The 7,034-nt window shown below is 33.3% G+C and overlaps 1 pseudogene; it reads left to right on the top strand.

Moving 5' to 3' along the window:
- Positions 1 to 5,105: 5,105 nt before the first annotated feature.
- On the top strand, positions 5,106 to 6,017 carry LOC143632509 (mavicyanin pseudogene; annotated as a pseudogene).
- The last annotated feature ends 1,017 nt before the right edge of the window (positions 6,018 to 7,034 follow it).

The following is a 7,034-nucleotide window of genomic DNA, read 5'->3' as shown; positions in this document are numbered from 1 at the left end:
TACCTAATGAAATCTTGTCTGGTCTTGTAGTTTGTATTGAATGTTTGCAACAAAACGACATTGTTATGTAAAAAAAGACTAAAAAATCGTTATGTATTCTAATAAAGGATGTAAACCATACCTGAAAAGTCTGACATTTTTTTTAATCGTCCAAATAAAAAATCCAACTAAATATTCCATAACTTAACTATTTGACTAAAATACCTTTTTAAGCATTAATCGATTATTAAAAATCGATTAACCGAGAATCAAAAATTCATAGCTAGGGTTCTCCAATGGACCCAAAAGTTTAGGTGTGATATTATAATGGTTTCCGTGAGTGTTCCACAAAAGTTTAGAACTTTTCAAGCTGATTTGCTATTTTTCACAATAAATCATCAATATCACCAAATATTCTTTGTCTATCAAACAATTCTCAAATTTGGAAAGAGACTCATTCATATGATACCTAATGTCCCTAAAAATTTTCACAAGCTAATAAAAATATGCATGTCACATTCTAAGCACAAACAACCCTTAAACAAGTGTTTCAGTTAATACCTTTGTGTTTTCAGGTTGATTAAGCCCTTTTCTCGTGTTTCCGGGTTCTTGGTTAGCTAGATATTATATCTACAGATCATGTTCCACAAAACCAAGCTTCTAACATTAATAATCCAACCTTGCAACATATGTTTTTGTTTAAAGTTCTACATCGAGTTTTTTTTATCGTAAAAACGTGATTTAAACCTTGTAATCCGAGTTTCTCATCAAAAACATTTATGGTTTAGTTTAGTACATATGTTTAGCATCAAAACTGGCTTTGTACTTGTTTGAAGGGTTTTTCATGTTTAAACATGATTTTTCTTAATCAAACCATAACCTTTTGATTAAAACAAGCTAAAAAACAATCAAAATAAAATTCATACCTTAGGTTTTTAAAGGGTTTTGGTAGAGAAAATTTTGCAATAGCAGATGAACTTGAAAAAAATATCTTGTTTGGGGTTTTATGAAGGCTTAAGTGAGAAGGAAACAAAGGCGATGGGACCCCCTTGATAGATATTATCTAGCCCCTCCTTTTTTCCCTGTCCTTTCCTCATTTTCTTTTTGAAAACGATCTATTTCTGGTCCATTTTAAGCACTGGGTTGGTTTTTGGGTAAAAAAAATAGTTTGGTTGCGGTAGACAATGCAAAAACGAGTATTTTTGGCCTAGTTTTGCAAATTAAAGAAAACATGCCATTAAACTGTAAAAATCCAAAATATTTTTGTAAATTGGTTAAAACATCTTAAATAAGTGTTTCATAAGTCTTTAATGGCTTGGCGAATGATACAACACTTGTTTTGGTATTAACGATCACGTTTAATATCATAGTGTATCGTTAAACGGAAATCTTTCCGTTTAAATAGTTTTCCACATACTAGGCTAGTAATATCATTATGTTAGTTTCTATAATAGATATATGACTTATTATGACCCCCCCCCCCCGCCCCCGATTGATCAGGGTAATAATTAGTATCGTTCGTTAATCATTTGCACGTACGTAATAAACAGTTATTGTTTACTCGATACCTAATAACTAGGGTATACCTTGTTTTGTCATGAATGTCACGTAGAAGACCTTAGATTCACCAAAATAGTGGGAAAATGCTCTAAATCTTTTATCTGCCTATGATGATGTGTCTGAGGATGAAAAGGAGGAGGTGACAGAGGATATTTTTAGTGATGTTGATATTGATATGATTGAGTTAATTGATGAGGAAAATAAATCAATTGAATCTGAAGATATGGAGACTGGTGTTGATTCAAAATTGGGGGATTTATTTGAAGAAATTGATAATATGCCACCTTTAGAATCGGAGGATTTGTTCAATGTACCAACTGCGTTCTTTTTAGGGAAAATGTGTGGGTATTTCTTTTGGAATTCATCCTTATGTTCCCAAGTATATTCGGGTCTTCGTTGTGAGTTCCCCCTAACTTTCACCAACGGAATTTTGTCATGTCGTAACTATTTGGTTTTCCCATCCACTATTTCCACGGGTTCGTCCACAAAGTTTAACTCATTGTCTGCCTTTACATCTTACAATGGTACTATTGTCGTCTTGTCAGTAAGACACCATTTCAAGTTTGATACATGGAAAACATCGTGGATAGTACTCAACTCTAAAGGTAGTTTTAGTTGGTATGCTATGGGACCAATTTTGGAAATAATTTCGTAAGGCCTAATGTATCTCGGAGCTAAGTTACCGGTCTTACCAAATCTTATAACGCCTTTCCAAGGGGATATATTAAGAAACACTTTATCACCTACATCAAACGATAATGGTTTTCTACATCAAAGGATAACGGTTTACTTTTAAGCATATGAATTTTATCTGATCCTTAATCAAATCGGATCTTGTAACTTGATTGTTGCCAACTTCCGTCCAACAAAGTGTCGATCTACATTTTCTTCTATATAATGCTTCATATGGTGTTGCTTGTATACTACTATGCTAACTATTATTGTAAGAGAATTTAATAGGTGGGAGGTGTTGATCCCAATTACCTTTAAAGTTTAATACACAAGAACGAAGCAAATCTTCTAATGTTTGGATAGTTCTTTCAGATTGGCCGTCTGTTTGAGGGTGGTAGGTTGTGCTCAGATCTATTCAGGTTCTCAAAGCTTCTTCTGTAACTTGCAAAAAGTGAGAAGTGAAAAGACAATCTCGATTTGAAATAATCAAAAGTGGCACACCATGTCGAGATACAATTTCATTAATATAAATTTTGGGAGTTTTTCGGAATTGTAGTTGCTATGGATCGGAAGAAAGTGTGCATATTTGGTCAATTGATCAACTATTACCTAGATTGAATTGTGTTCTCAAGATGTTTTTAAGAAGATTTGTTACCAAATACATTGTAATTGGTTCCCACTTCTACGGGGGTGTTTCAGATTGTGGTAACATTTATGAAGGTTTCTGATATTCAGCCTTGACTCTAGCACAAGTTGCACATTTACTAACATACGTGGCTATATCCTTCTTCAAACCAGGCCATCAATAAAACTCTTTAACATCTTTATACATTTTGTTAGTACATGGATAAATAGAATACTTGGACTTGTGCGCCTCATCCATGAGCAAGTCACGAAGATTATGAAGAGATGGAATTCAGACTCAGTCGTCAATTTTCTTTTCACAACCTCAATGGCCTAATTCTATGGGTGGCAATCTTGACCCATGGGTTTAATGAGTTGTATCAAAATGTATAAGATGGGTTAGAATGGGTCAAACTAAAAAATGAAAATTATTGAAGCGGGTCAAAATGGGTTAACATTTCTCGGGGTTTTTTTATGGAACGAGAAACACGGAGGAAACTTTTTGGTATTTTTACTTTTTAAGTTTTTTATTTATATTTCGAGTTATAATTATTTTTGAATTTTTTGGTAAGGAGTTTTGAAATGGGTCAAAATGGGTTGAGATTTCAAAAACCCTCACCAAAATATTAAAAAAAAATAATTAAAAAACTATAACTCGAAATATAAATCAAACACTTAAAAAGTAAAAATACCAAAAAAATTATTCCGTTTTTCTCGTTCCATAAAAAAAAACTCGAGAAATGTCAACCCGTTTTGACCCTTTCAATCATTTTCTTTTTTATAGTTTGACCAATTCTAACCCATCTTATACATTTTTATACAACCCATGGGTCAAGATTGCCACCTCTACCTAATCCTATCTTTTCGCTCAAGGCTTCGGCTACTATATTGGCTTTTGCCTGGATGGTATCAAATCTCACAATTATAGTCATTCAACAACTCCACCTATCTTCGTTGTCTCATATTCAACTCTTTTTGATCAAATATATGTCATAGGCTTTTGTGGTATGTGTAAATTGTACATTTGGTATCATAAAATCCATATCTTAAATACAAAAAAAAAAAAAAAATAAACGCTTCTAATTATAGGTAATGAGTGGTATAAGTCTTTTTGTGCACTTTTAATTGTCGGGAAGCATATGCTTTTACCTTGTTTCTTTGCATCAGCGCGCGTCCTGAACATTTTCGAGATGCATCACAATAAACTACAAGGTCATTAGTCCCTTCTAGAAGACTTAGTATTGGAGCTTGGCAAAATTTTTGTTTCAATTGCTAAAAAGCCATATTTTGTTCTTCTCCCAGTCATATTTTCGGTTTTTTTATGTTAGGAGGCTGGGAAAAACTGGAAAAGTTTTCGATGAAACACCGAAAATATCAAGCTATTCCCAAAAATTGATGGATTTCTTTTGGTGACTTAGATGCTGCCAATTCTTAATAGCTTCTATCTTACTAGGGTCTGTTTATAATATGTCTTTAGAATTGTAATTCTTGCAACCAAAATTCACACTTACCCGTAGGTGTTGCTCATGCTCCTACTTGCTTTTAGATTATACTAAAATATCATCAAAGAACACTAGTACAAACTTCTCAATGTAGAGTTTGCAGACTCGGCTCATAAGATCCATAAAGTTTGTCGGTGAATTGGTTAATCCAAAAGGCATAACTAAGAATTTATAATGACCGTATCAAGTTTGAAAGGCTGTTTTTGAAATATCTTCCTCCCCAATTTTCACTTGGTGATAACCAGACCTAAGATCAATTTTGGAAAAATAGTTCGCTCCATGGAGTTGGTCAAACAAGTCATCAGTGTGAGGAATAGGATGCCTATTTTTAATAGTCACTTTGTTCAATTTCCAATAATTAATACACATTTGAAAACTTACCTCCTTCTTTTTCACAAACGCTGGTTTGAGATTAAAAAATAAAACATATATGAAAAAAATCCCCACGAAGAAGTTGTAATTGTTGAAACATTTACATGTACAGAGGATATGTACAATTTTGACTAATTGTACGGAGGATTTGTAGTATCCAAAGAACTAATATGTGAAAAAACACATCTATACCCACTTAAATAAAACAATAATAGATCTATATTTTTGTTAGTTTAATTTAGTAATGAAAGGAAAACTTTTCCAGATTTAGAAAACTAGAGCGAGTGATTAGGCAAGGAAATATCTTCAATCACATTTCTGATGGTGCTGAGAATTTTTAGCATGCTTTCGTCCTTTATTTATAATATGCCCGACTAGATAAAAAAATAAAACCGAATGGGTAACACAAACTTGGGCATCTTTATTCTCATAGCAACAATCGTGGCTCAAGCCACTTGGGTTCGAGCAGCTGAGAATCCTTTACAAGAACAAGATAATGTTTCACTAACAGCTTCGGAGGGAACGGTTCATGTTGTCGGAGAAGATAAAGGATGGACCACGGGTGTTGATTATAAAGCTTGGGCGGCATCAAGGGACATTCGGGTTGGAGACAAATTATGTATATTTTTATCTATTGTACATGATTTGTTGGGTATTATTATATAGTTATGTAGGCTTTTATGTTCTAATGCAAGAAAACAAACTAACTAATTGATTTATGTTGTTACAGATTTCAGATACGATAATACCAAACATAACTTAATCGTAGTAGATTTGAAGGGGTTTGAAGGATGTTCTACAGTCAACCCTTTAGCGGCTTATGACCCAGGTTGTGGAAGTATGCTTTTTACTTACCACGGACCTGGATATGCAAGGTTTATCAGTGGAAAAGGAAACGATTGTCAAGATGGAATGAAGTTAGAGGTCGTAATCAAATAAAAAGTAAAACTCCGAGCAGTTATATATATGTCAATTTGTTTCTTGTTTATTGTAATAATTGTTTATAATATTGGCTAGAGCCCATTTGGTTCATATGAGGCGTAAAACTTCTTGTTGTGCTCACTAATTATTATTATATATAATAATTTAGAAGGTTGGTGCCGCAAAGCCCCTATTGGGCCACTTTGCGGCACCATATTCGTCGTATTTTTATTTGTTTTAGTTTCAGCCCATATGAATGTAATGAAAACCGACCAAATATTAGTTTTGTTTTGTTTTTTCATATTTATTCTGTTTTAGTTAGGTACAACGGAAACCGCTCAAATTTGCGTAGATTTGCCGCTTTTTGTTGTACTTCTAGCACCGTAACGAAAACCAACCGAATGCTGAGTTTATTTATTTTTTAGTTCCGGTACGGTAACGAACATGATGAAAACCGCCTCAACACCCAGGATCGATAACGGTCGGATTACCAATGATTGAGTTTTACCAACCAACGTCACAACATTGGTCCAGGTTTTATTTTGTGTCTTATTTTCGGTAAAATAACGCACGTAATCAAAACTGACTGAATTCGCATCAACTTATGGCATCACCACTTGGGTTTTACAACCGCCCAGGTTTTACTAACATGCCCGACGCAACACGCCTGGAAAACACTATTTATATTTAGTTTAAAAGATGATTTGTCATGATTTGTATCAACTATATAGAATTTCTAGAATGCTAGATTCCATGTAAGAATATCACAAGAGTTTATGCTATGCTGACAAACGATAACTAAGATGTTCTATTCTCATCTAAAAGACTCATTGTCCAACATATTTTTATTTCCTAGTAACCCTATTCACACAAATTTGATTATGAATTTAAGATTTTGTAATAACTCGGGTTTTCATATAATATATCAAATACCAATACCCGATCCGTTTTTATTATCGGGTAATTTAATCAATAAAACATCGCATTTATCGAGTTATAAATATTTTATTATTATTGTTGTTTATTCTATTTAATTAATTATCAAGAAATAACTTTCAGTTATATACAATTTACACCATAAACTATAATTTAAACCCATTTTGTTTCCATCCAAGTAGTTTAGGGACCTATATGCAAATTCGGATTATTTAATTTATTATGTTAAACCCAAGCCCATTTTTCCATACCCAACCCGTATCCAAACCCGTTTAAGATCCAATCTCGTAACCCGTTTGTATTCTTGCACCTTAATGTTCGTTGTAAACATGGAACTGATCAAGGAAGATCATTGTATTGCCTATTTTGACTCATACCGACATCGTTGATTTGAAAATTGTGATCAATATTATACGAATTGATATATTAACTAAACGGCCTTTATCAACCTAGGGGAAAACGATTTAG

Source organism: Bidens hawaiensis, unplaced genomic scaffold, assembly GCF_021521415.1.
Source record: "Bidens hawaiensis isolate Kalapana, Puna unplaced genomic scaffold, B.hawaiensis_p1.1 tig00006392_1, whole genome shotgun sequence".
Classification (NCBI taxonomy): Eukaryota; Viridiplantae; Streptophyta; class Magnoliopsida; order Asterales; family Asteraceae; genus Bidens; species Bidens hawaiensis.
The sequence above is the reverse complement of the archived record's forward strand: the minus strand, read 5'-3'. Positions and strand labels throughout refer to the sequence as shown.